Source organism: Rosa chinensis, chromosome 2 (genome assembly GCF_002994745.2).
Source record: "Rosa chinensis cultivar Old Blush chromosome 2, RchiOBHm-V2, whole genome shotgun sequence".
NCBI lineage: Eukaryota > Viridiplantae > Streptophyta > Magnoliopsida > Rosales > Rosaceae > Rosa > Rosa chinensis.
The window spans coordinates 18,061,188-18,074,625 of NC_037089.1; positions in this window are offsets into that span (position 1 = coordinate 18,061,188).

A 13,438-nucleotide genomic window follows, 5' to 3' on the forward strand; every position below is an offset into this window, starting at 1 on the left:
AAAGCATAGATTAAATAGCTATATAACAAGTTTTTTTTTTTTTCTTAGCAGAACCTAAAATGTTTTCCAAATCGTCTATTTTTAGATTAATTTTTTTTCGTATACTACTTACAGGATACTAGTGATCGAATGTGATATCGGCTAGTTATTTAATTACTATCGTAATTATTTTCACGTTTAGATGAAAACATTGCGTTCATTAATTATTTTGACGTTTTGGGTTTTGCTTGCTTGGTAATTGTAAATATAAATTGGAATGTTTGATTATATGATGACATTTGTAATTTGTCTAAAAATGTGGTCTGACTTTCTCGTGTGAAGCTAAGTTAGTCAACCATCTACTTTAGAGGGTTCTTGCCATGACTGACCAATCACACTTAAATCCAAGATGAAATTTAAGGCTTCTCATTTAGTGGAAATTATTCTATGCACTGACGGTGTAAGTGACCCAACCCTTATAAAATAATTTCAACCCTTGATATTTATTATCAACTTTATTTTTAATAAACAAAAAGTGTATTTAATGCAATCTAATCATTCATTTATGTTGGTGCAAGTACACGGCGGTGCTCTGAATAATCACCGACGGTGTAACTGACCAAACACTTATAAGATGATCTCAACCCTTGATATTTGTAATTAATATTTTTATTAATAATCTATGAGTGTATTTAATATAATCTAACAATCTATTTATGTCGGTGCAAGTGCACGTCGATGCACTGAATCCTCCCCCGTAGAAACTAGGGTTTAAATACAAGTTTACTGTTTACATCTGCTGACACTACTGTACACTAATTAAACGGTAAAGTAAGGAAAACCATGTAAAGTAGTTTATACAGTTACGTAGATTTAATACCACTCTATAACATAAAATAAAATAAAAAAAGTTAGGTCAGATCTCACACACAGCACATGATTCACGCCCTAACCCCGACTGGCTCATCGAGACGACGACGTTACGAAAGAGGTGGCGGAAGAGGACAAAGAGTGGGGGGTGGTACGGTGGATGGATACGGCCGAGAATAGCCGGGAATCATGGGGACTTCTCAAAGAAACACAAATCCCCATAAAAACAAAAACCAAATCGGACGGAAACCATTTTATTTTTTATTTTTTATAAAAGATGCCGTCTTTCTCCCTCTCGATGACTGCGTTATAGCTGGCACGGCAAAACCACCGCCCCCTCGCCCCTGTGACGTGACGTCCCGTCCCTTCGCGACCTTATCCTACTGACCGTTCCAAAGGAGACAGTAACAGATTTCTATTTCTTTTTGGTTAACGGTGGTGCCACGTCATGAGGAGGGGTAGGATGAGGTTGGTCTGAGGACACGTGGCGACAGTTGCAGTCCAACGTCTGGGTTGAGTGTGTCGCTTTTGTCCCTGTCTGGAAGCGGTGCCTAAAGCTCGTTTTCCACGTGACTCCAGGAATGATTAGGAGGGCGCGGCAGAAGAGGCGGGTTGGTTTTTCTTTCGGGTTGGCTTGGCTAATCGGGTATGGATCCTAGGATCCAAAAAAGTGATTGGGGTACTCTAAAAATGGATAATTTGGTTTCGAGTTTTCTCTTTGCTCATTTTATTGCCATCCATAGCTCTGCAAACTATCTATCATCTGCATTGCATTACATATATAGTTTATAGTTTAAAAAAAAATGTAAAATGACATAACTTGAGATATCATCTGTTACATTATTCATTGTTTGAAATTTAGAGTTTAGCTATTCAGTTTTTAAAAAAATCACCTCAAATTCATACTCTTAAAAATTGAAATGCTACAATATATCAAAATTGTGATAAAATTCAAATTTGATACTTTATAAAACTCTCAATTTTGCGCACACACACTTAAAAAGTTGTTTATTACATCTAGCTACATAGTCAGTGTTTAAACCCTTCCTATTGTTAATTTTGTTAGGAGATATACTTCTTGAATCGATCAGTTCCATGCATGCATTTTACCCTATCACATAGAATCACAGATTCACAACTCCAAGAACCTATCAATGGCGAAAGAAACTGCATTGTCTTCATAAATAGAACCCACCTGGCATAGCTATTACTGAATGTATTTACAAGTTCCGATATGTAATTCAATAATGAAAAGTTTTAACACGATCTCTTATACACGAAATTCTTCAGAATTTGATTCGTAGCTGCTAAGCTAAGCTAGATCAGATCCATGTTTTGACCATACAGGTATCAATCTTTTTAGACGTACAAGTCCTACATAGATATCATAGTTTAACCGAAGATGAACATATATATCACACACTTTCTTAATTTATCATCTTCATTTGGGCCAATTACGTACACCTTTCTTAATATGGCGGGGAGGATTTGCTTGTTGGTTTAGAGGATGCAAGCCTCACGTGTGTTCCCCCAGTCAGAGGCGCCACCATGTGATAAAGGTTGTGTCACACACTCACACATGCATGCTCCGGCGGTTTAAGATGAAGAAGCAGTTCTTTTTTATTCATTCTTCCCGCGGATTATTAAACACGAAGAATAGTGTACGTGTTAAAAGTTGATGGCGATCAAATTCATCCACAGAGGTATATGTAATTTATGTATCTATTCAAAGCAGAATGTGAATGACATGAAAGTCTTTGATGTTTAAATTGGATTTAGTTTGATTTGATTAATCTTTTATCTGATGGCATTTGCCAAGTCTCTTACTAATTGACCTAGCAGAGCTATGCTAGGGTTTGGAATACGGCGCTTCTCAGGGTTGTCGCGTTCTGCACCTATCCAGCCTTATGGATCTCTTGGTAGGCTTCGGCCTACTCCTTGCCTTCATCAGTGCTCTCTTCAGTGGTGGCGGCTTGTTTGTTCAAGTTTCTGTTTGGATTTCAACGGCGAAGGCCTCATAGAGAAGGATGACGATGATTCAGTCTTTATGGTGGTTGTACCACAAGTCAAATGGTGGTGCAGATCAGGCTCAGGATTGTGTAGAGGGACTTCCCTTTGTGGAGTTCATCGTAAATTGGATTGGGATGTTAACCTTCATGATGTAATAACAATTCACATTAATCACAAGATCAAATCATACAACACACATCAAGAACAAATAAACCAGCTGCACAACATCCACATAATCTGCAGAATAGCTTTCCTAGTGGCACTAGGACTCCACCTGGATCAATGACGCTCTGGATCCCTGCAGAAACAGCTTGGCCTAGGTTCGACATCTTGAGCAACTGGAACGAGGATGAATAGCAGCAGAAATGGAGCAAGAAGCCTTCTGTAAGTCAACACCAAAAGCTTCAGAATGGGGCTGAACTATATCTTAAAACCGGTGATGAATACAAGGACTTTGCTCCCTATTTATATTGGCCAAAACCACGAGTTGGACTCATCCCATGAGGAGTCCAACGCTGCTTCATGTTTATCTAGATAAGAGGCTTGGAATTTATCACAAATACTTGATGTAATACAGGTTGATTACTAATGAGTTTCCTACTTCTATTGGGAGATATACACCTCAATAGATAACCAGAATTAGAGTTGTATTCATGTACTTCTTGTTATTTACATAGGATTAAATCAATTGGTTTTATCTCAGTGTGATTTAGATAATGTTAAGTCCACATATTCTAACATTCTCCCACTTGGACTAGCATTGTCTGCACACAACACAACTGAACCAATAACCCCATATAGACAACAAACTGAAGTGTGCACTGAAGTACATAAAAACTCATAGCTCATTCAGCTTGGTCGATTTGCAGAAAATAATGCAGAACCTCAAATCAACTTTGTTTAAATAACCAGGTTAATTAAAGATCACTAACATTATACACTGCAATCTCATAAGCTTAAAGTGATAATAAGAGCATGATTTAGATAAGTATATCTACCTGTAATATCTATTGCTCATAGTCCTACAGAATGACTTTGATAACTCAAAATCTTACAGCAAAAACTGAACACTAGTGAACTGGTATTTGCATTTTTGAAAACTGAAACTGCAATCATTCTACAATGCATGACAGCTCACTTGACAACACACACATATATTTTAAAGTTCAAACCTATAATTAGCAAGACTGCAAAAATTAAAATAATGCTAAAACCAAAAGGAACACTTATATGAAATACCTCATTTTATTCATAAACTGCAGTATCAAAAATTACAAGCAAAAATAAAAACGACAATGACTGAACCAAGAATCCTATTACAAAATAAAATTCTAAAAATTAAAATGGCTCACACTGAACTCAAGCCTCCAAATTAGATAGAATTCCCATGTTCTTGGTATGCCTCTGAAAACTTGTAATTGACAATGCTTTAGTAAAGGGATCTGCAAGTTGTGATTCAGTGTCAATGTTCAAAACACTTATCTCACCATGCTTCACTCTTTCTCTAACACTATAGAATTTTAAGTCTATGTGTTTAGAGTTGTTGGACCTTTTACTGTTTTTACCAAAAAATACTGCAGTCTCATTATCACAAAATATTTTCAATGCATCCGAAACAATTGAATTTAACACTTTAGTATGCATTAAGAAATTTTTGATCCACAAGCCTTCACAGACTCCTTCATAAATGGCTATGAACTCAGCCTGCATAGTGGAGGTTGAAATCAATGACTGTTTCCTGCAAGCATGAAGACATAACCAGATGTGGACTTTTTAGAATCTGGATAATGACCTGCAAAGTCTGAATTAGTATAGCCAACTAGTTCAAGCTTTTTAACTTGTCTGTAAACCAACATGTGAGATTTAGTTTTCTGCAAATATCTAAGTACTTTCTTTCCTGCAACCTAGTGTTCATGACTAGGATTAGACTGAAACCTAGATAAAATCCCAACTGTAAATGATAAATCAGGTTTGGTGCAGACCTGTACGTACATTAGGCTACCAATCAACCTAGCATAAGGCTTGCTTTCCATATCAGACATCTTCCCCCCAATTTTAGAATTTTTGTTTTTAGACAGTTTGTCACCTTTAGTCATAGGAGCATCATCTGATGCACAAGACTCCATTCCAAATCTCTTTAACACTTTTGTGATGTAATTGTGTTGAGATAAGCCTAATAAGCCTTGTGCCCTGTCTCTCTTAATCTCAATTCCTAAAACATAGGATGCCTCACCCAAATCTTTCATGTTGAAATTTTTGGATAGAAAAGCTAGCTTTAGTATCTTTAAGCAATTTAATGTCAGTGCTAGCTAAAAGAATATCATCCACATACAGTATAAGAAAAATAAAATTATTCCCAATTGTCTTAATGTATACACATTCATCTACAATATTTTCTGAAAAGCCAAAAGATGAAATCACTGAATTAAACTTCTTATACCATTGTCTAGAAGCCTGCTTAAGTCCATAAATTGATCTTTTCAGTTTGCATACATGGTCTTCTTTTCTAATTTTCACAAAACCTTCAGGTTGTTTCATATATATGACCTCATCTAATTCTCCATTCAAAAAAGCTGTTTTCACATCCATTTGATGCAGCTCCATGTTATAATGAGCTACTAGAGCCATTATGATTCTAAATGAGTCTTTAGTTGAAACTGGAGAGAATGTTTCTGTATAGTCTATGCCTTCCTTTTGTGTGAAACCCTTAGCTCTAGCCTGGCTTTATGCATTTCTATATTGCCATTTGCATCTCTCTTTGTCTTAAACACCCACTTGCAGCCTATTGGTTTTTGGTTTGGGTTTGGTCTGACTAGTTCCCATACTGAATTTTGCTTCATTGACTCGATCTCAACCTTCATGGCCTTATGCCATTCTTCAACTTCATGGCTCTCAACAGCTTGCTTGAAGCTTGAAGGATCATTATCTTCACCTAGGATATCAGTTTCTTGCAGGTATACTATAAAATTACTATCTTCTCCATACACTGGTCTTCTCTCTCTTTGAGATCTCCTAGGCTGAGGTGGATTTTGTTCTTCTGCAAGGTTATTTTCTAAATGGACATCATTCATAAGTTCATCTATATGAGGTTGTAAGGCTACTAGTTCTTCTAAAACTTGATTTTGGCTTTGAGTTTCTGTATCTGCATTATTTAACTGAATTAAAGGCAAGATATTCTGTAAATTTTCATTTTCAGTAATTTCTTCTAACTCTAAAGACACTTACTTCAAAATTAGTATTACTGTAACCTTCATCCAACAATTTTGCTTGATGAGTTTCAAAAGTTTACCAAAACTTTTGAGCTGCATAGAACCTGTAACCTTTAGATTTCTCACAGTAGCCAATAAAATGGCAACTATCTGTTTTGGATTCAAGCTTCTGTGTCAGTGCATTTGGCAACTGCAACTTTGCCTCAGCCTTGCATCCCCACACATGGCAGTGATGCAAGCTAGGTTGTCTTCCACACCACAACTCAAATGGTGTCTTGTCTACTGATTTACTAGGTGATCTATTGCAAATATAATTTGCAGTCTTAAGAGCTTCACCCCATGAAAATATAGGTAGACTTGTAGTGCACATCATACTTCTCACCATGTTTAACAAGGTCCTATTTTTTTTTTCTGCTACTCCATTTTGGGTGGGATTATAGGGAGTTGTGTATTGAGCCTTAATGCCATTTTCCTGTAAATAAAGTGCAAAAGGACCCTTTTGCTGGCCTGCTTCAGTGTGTTTACCATAGAACTCTCCTCCCCTATCAGATCTCACTAACTTAATTTTCTTCTCTAGTTGCAATTCAACTTCAGTTTTATAAATTTTGAATGCATCTAGAGCTTGTGATTTTTCTGATAGTAAATAGATATAACAGTACCTAGAAAAATCGTCTATGAATGTGATGAAGTAAAAATTTCCACAGATGGTTTTGTGTTTAAATGGACCACATATATCTGTGTGTATTAGTTCTGATAGGTTTTCACTTCTTAAGGCCTTTTTCTTTCTGTAGTTTGTCAATTTTCCTTTAAAACACTCAATGCAGTCATTCAAATCAGTATAATCCAATGCAGGCAAAATTTTATTTTTCTCAACTGTTTTAAGTCTTTCTTTGGATATATGGCCTAATCTTCTATGCCATATATTTGCAGATTTATTATTGAACAATGTTCTTTTAGTACCTGTGATAGTGTTATTCTGCATGGTGTTTTGATTATTTTCAATTAACATAATTTCTTGTTGAGCAACAGAACAATTTAATTTTAAATAATCATGCATAAACACACCACAGCCTAGATAATTTGAACCCTGAAATAACTTTATTCCATTGAAATCAATAATGAGTTTGCAACCAATCTTAACTAAAAGACCTACTGAAATCAAATTCCTTTTCAAGGAAGGAATATAATAAACACTATCTAGAAAAAGAAAATTTCCTAAGCGTAAATCAATCTTCAGGGTCCCAATGGCCTTAACTGCTAATCTCGAACCATTCCCCACACAGACTTGGACCTCACTTTTCTTTGGTGTCCTCCTGTTTGTTAAACCCTGCAAGGAATTTGTAATGTGTATAGGTGAGCCTGAGTCTAACCAGTAAGAGTGAGATGCTATATTAACAAAATTAACTTCTACAGAAAAGACAGAATTTGGAAAAGACTCACCCTTCTTTATCATCCAAGCCTTGAAACTATTGCAATCTTTCTTTATGTGCCCTATTTTCTTGCAAAAATAGCACTTAAACTTAAAGGTTTTCTCAGCTTTAGTTTCTGCAGGTTTGCTAGGTACTTTAGTGGTGGTAGTCTTCTTGGCCTTAAGTTGGTTCTTTTTCTTCCATTTAGGCTTCTCAACTAGGTTTACTGCAGTAGCTGGTTTGCCTTCTTTTCTGATCCTCTCTTCCTCTACTACACATATAGAAATTAACTTGTTCAGGTCCCAGTTAGACTCTTGGGCATGGTAGGAGGTTCTCAGGTTACTGTAGGTGTTAGGCAGTGACTGAAGTGCCACATGCACAACCTGAGAGTCTTTAACTCCCATGTCTAAATCTCTCAGCCTCGAGTTGAGGTCAATAAGCTCCATAATGTGCTCCCTCACACTTTCTTTTCCTAAAAACTCCAGCTCATTAAATCTTTTGGATAGCCTAGCAGCCTCAGCTTTATCACTCTCCTGATACTTATCTCCTATGGCTTCTAGGAAATCCATGGCAAGCTCTGGCTCTATGATTAAACCCCTAACAGTGTCAGACATGGAGGTTCTTATCACATTTTTAGCTTTCTAGTTGCAGCTATACCAATCCTTATAATATTTCCTATCTTCTTTTGTGCTCTCAGTGTCTAGCTCTAATGGTTGTTCCTCAATCAAGCAAAGATCCATATTTTGATGCATAGACAGATAAAATTCAACTTGGTTTCTCCACTTCTAATAATTCCATCCATTAAGCAACTGAATTTGGCCTATAGTGACCACATTTAGACCTAAAACACAGAAAAAATGAAGAAAATTAGATTTCTTCATAAACTTTTATCTGTGTGTTAACTTTTAAAACAAAATCATGTATTTGAATAGCACAAAACAAGATGAAGTAAAAAGCATAAAATTCACAAGCAGTCATTTAGTTTTTAAAATTTATGAAGATACATGATTAGTTTTCCATAAACCCCATAACTGAAATAATATCAAGTAACACCTTTGTGGTATAAAACTCAACATTCTAAAGTTCTAAATCACCATACTGTATTTTACAAAAATAAGTCATTCCTTGAACCAGTCAAAATCTTTGGATAAGAAAAGCTTCAAGGTATCTAAATAGATAGTTGTGATTACATATGATACTGTTCTGTATTCAAAATTACACAGTGAGCAACTTCTTTGGAAGACAAAATATAAATGCAATTTTAAATGCAGAAACACAAGTTCCAGTTTTGTTAAAACTTAAAATCCTTGAAGAGTGATAGTGAAAACTTGCTTTGTGCAAAATGACCAATACATCTTTCAAGAATACCAAAACTAGAATTGATAACTATATGCTCAGTTTCTGTATGAACTTATTAATTTATGCCATGAAAATAACAATACTGCATATTTTATGTTGGGAGACATATTTCTAATTGTTAACTAAAAACCATAGCATACTTAAGACAAACAATACTCAATCAAAATCATCATATCATACCATCACAGTAAACATATAATTCTCAATTTCACACTTTACATCACACGATCACAGTAAGGCATTCAACCATATATGCAGGATTCCTTCAATATGCATGATCAAGCATTCCAAATATGATTATGACAACCCTTTCCATATGCTAAACAATAATCCATATGACAACCTTTTCCATATGCAGAAATTGAAATACAAGTTCTGGGATTCCCAATGAACATATCTTGGCCTCTGCTACAGCGCTGCAACAATTATTTTATAGCGGAAGCAAAAGAAAATAAGCAGCAAATTTCAACCCTTCCACATGATCCAATCAATTCTAAAATGGGGATTTGAATCCCATAACTGAGAATTCATCACAGTGAGCCCTAACTCAATCCAATCCCTAAAGCACAAGTGACTGTTATGTTCTAACGGTAATATTCTTTAAATAATATATAAATTCTGGACTCGGGTTTGGGCCTATTTACTTAATGAATTGGATTAGTACCAAAAACGGGTTAAACAATACTTAAGGATTGCTTTACAATAAATAGAAAATATATTTTATTTTCCAGAAAATAATTTTCACAGTATGGTTTTCTAAAACAAAACAAAAAACACATGATATGTGTTTTATGAAATTCCTAAGCTCTGATACCAATTTGTTAATCTTCATGATGTAATAACAATTCACATTAACCACAAGATCAAATCATACAACACACATCAAGAACAAATAAACCAACTGCACAACATCCACATAATCTGCAGAATAGCTTTCCTAGTGGCACTAGGACTCCACCTGGATCAATGACTCTCTGGATCCCTACAGAAACAGCTTGGCCTAGGTTAGACATCTTGAGTAACTGGAATGAGGATGAATAGCAGCAGAACTGGAGCAAGAAGCCTTCTGTAAGTCAACACCAAAAGCTTCAGAATGGGGCTGAACTATATGCTTAAAACCGGTGATGAATACAAGGACTTAGCTCCCTATTTATATTGGCCAAAACCACGAGCTGGACTCATCCCATAAGGAGTCCAACACTGCTTCATGTTTATCTAGATAGGAGACTTAGAATTTATCAAGTAATACATGTTGATTACTAATGAGATTCCTATTTCTATTGGGAGATATACACCTCAATAGATAACCAGAATTAGAGTTGTATTCATGTACTTCTTGTTATTTAGATACGATTAAATCAATTGGTTTTATCTCAATGTGATTCAGATAATGTTAAGTCCACATATTCTAACATGGGAGTCTGATCTGGTTTCCTCGAAAGATATTGGCGTGCAAGGTTCGGCGTCAACAGTTTGTTTTGGAAAGGCAAATTGCTGGATTTGCTTGGAGTCCGAGCAACACATGGTGTAAGATTTGGAGGATGGGTCAACATCTGATCCGAATATGGGATCCAGGTGGGTCTTGAACCCGACCCAGGATTTTGATACAAATTTTTCATTGGTTTCTCATCCAATTATTGCACTGGTTTTGGGATCCTGATGTTTCTTTGTATTGGGTCGAGGACCGGAGACTATGATATTTGTTCGAAAGGGATCATATATGCCAACACGGCCATATTCTGACACCCTTGGCCGGTTTCGATTGTTTGATGGAAGATTGTTTCTGTTCTTCTTCGAATTGACTATTGTCATTTTATGAGTTGGATATGCATGGGTAGTCATTCCATCAACTACAAAATTCACTACACGGCAGCAATCCATAGTGGTAAAACAGCACATGCGCTTTTGCTGTATTTCTATTTTCTTGTATTTTTGATGCAATTGTTGCATCTTTTTTCTTATTTAGAAAGCTTGTACCCTGAGATTTTTTTCGATTATCAATAAAGTCTAACATCCTTCAACTCAAAAAAACTTCTATTTGATGAATATTGTTAGTAGGCAAACATGAAATTCAATATACGGATCGAGTAAAAGAGTAAAATTACTGCAAGCGTTAACTTTAATAAATTAAAGTAGTTAAGTTAGCTTCAGCGAAAGCTTGTAACTATGAAAACTCTACTCCATAATTACTTATTACGAATTCAAACTTTATAGTACTAAATAACACATCATATTTGATCAATTCTAAAGTGTAATGTAATGTATATATTCTTTTGGTGCATGCAGTGAATCTTCATAACTATCATTAATTTTATGAAATTGACAGAGAATATTAGTTTCAGTTATGTTCACCTGGTCAGTAACTGACCAAAAAAACTATACATTCCCATCTCCTTACATTTTCCTTCTCAGTTTTAGCCATGAACATAAATATTGTAGGAGATTTAAAATTTTGGTTCATGCATTGAATGTTTATAATCACCATTAATTTTATGAAATTAATAGAGAATATTAGTTTCAGTGATGTTCACCTGGTCAGTAATCGACCAAATAAAGAATGCTCAATTACCCTTAGATGTAAATCAAACGTTGAAAACAAAACAACTCAACTTAAAAAATAATTACATTCACCTTTGAATTTACATCTAAGGGTGATTGAGCATAATTATCTAACTAACCACGTGAACATGTTTGCATTAGGAGGAGGATTTAGAGCACCAACGTGCACTTGCACCAACATATAAATGAATGACTCTATAACATCCACTAGACTTTTGGTTATTAAAAAAAATGTTAACTATAAATAACAATAGTTGAAATCATTTAATAACTGTTGAGTCACTAATATTGTCGGTGTATAAGAGAATAGTTTCATATGACTTTTGGGTTGAAGCCTTGGTCTTGCATTATGATCATTACTGATTAAAAAAACACCATGAATGCTCATTAACACAACAAGATCAATTTAAGTACAACCATATATGAACTATTTATATCAATCTTAACGTCTTTATTAATGGAGATCGAACCATGCTTATAGTCGACCTTGTTTGTGATGAACATAATGTATCCATAAATTCTGGAGGAAAGGAACTTAATAGTAGAAAATAGAATTTGAAAACCAATATAGTACCAGCTGCATAGCCATCGTACTGTTGCAGCGTGATCCTCCTTTCAAAACCTTGTTTTGATCCTTGAGCAGGTCGAACGCAAGCACAAAACGATTGTGTGCCCTTTCTTGAATTTTGAAGCCCCTGCCAAGCAAGCAATCGATTGTGTGCTTGCGTTCATTAATAATTTTCACGATTCCGTCTACTTTTTTGGGATCCTCCTGCCATTCTAGAGATATCAATGAGTTTGCTACCTGCCAGAGTCGGGGAAGCGACAAATGACGCGGTAACATCATCAATGGATGACATTCTGTGGAGGTTTGCGGAGAAAGTAGATGGAAAATGGTTGCCTTTGGTATTAGGGTTTGGTGCGTGCTATTAGCAGAGGCATTTAGGATTTTTATGGAGTAAGCTTAAGGAAAATGAAAATCAAGTCATTCATTACATATTCAAACTTCATCGTGTGTTAAACAACACATCAGATTGAATTATTACGTGTACAAGCTTTCCTATTTCCTTACATATTCCTCCTCACTTTTAGTTATTGAACATAAATATCCTACGACATTTAAATTTTTTGGTGCATGCATTCAATGTTTATAACTACCACTAATTTTCAGAAATTAATTAATATTCTATCAATTTCATATGATTTTGGTTTTGAAGCTACATCTCGTTTGTCTTGCATTATGATAATTATTAATTAGAAAAAAGTTCAAAAACTTTCATGAATGTTCATCACTTCATCAACACAACATGATCAATTCATGTTATATTAGTTCATAGGTTGATGTTTCTATGTGAGAATACAGAACGAGAACTAAATATGGATCATGATGGGGAGAGAGAGCGAGAGAGAGAGACAAGCATGTATAGTGGTTCACCTTGCCCTTGAGGCAAGGCTACATCCACTTAGATATTTTACTATGAGTGAGGTCAAGTGATCTTTGTAGTGATACAAGTGTGGGGATCATGGATCCCATCCCTCTCCAAGAAGGGGAGGACTTCCCTTTATAGTTAAGGGAAGTCTCATTCTATTCTCTATTTCCGATTTGGGACATAATACACATATTTACTTCTCTTAAAGGCTTTTGGAGAGCATGGGAGGGTGGCCTCCTGGCAAGATAACGACCGACCTCCACCATGGCGTGGTATCTCGGGTGTCGGTCTACCGAATGCATATCGTAGGCGGGATCTACCATGTCGCGGGGCCCATCTATGAGGTTGTTGCTTATGCTTGGCTGTATGTGATATAGGCGGTATGTACAAGTTCCCCAAGTCCCCGAGTAAGAGGCACTTCTTGGTTGGGGAGTTTAATTATGATGCTACCAAGTATGAGTGATGACCTCGTTGAACACCATACCCATACTAGTCCCCCAACTCTGTGAGCAAGAAGGGACTCTTTCGGGTCTTGTGAAGTTTCCATGACAGGTTGGTGCCACGGGGCCCATCCTCTAGCTAGTACCTGCACATAAGATAAGAGTGTACAAAG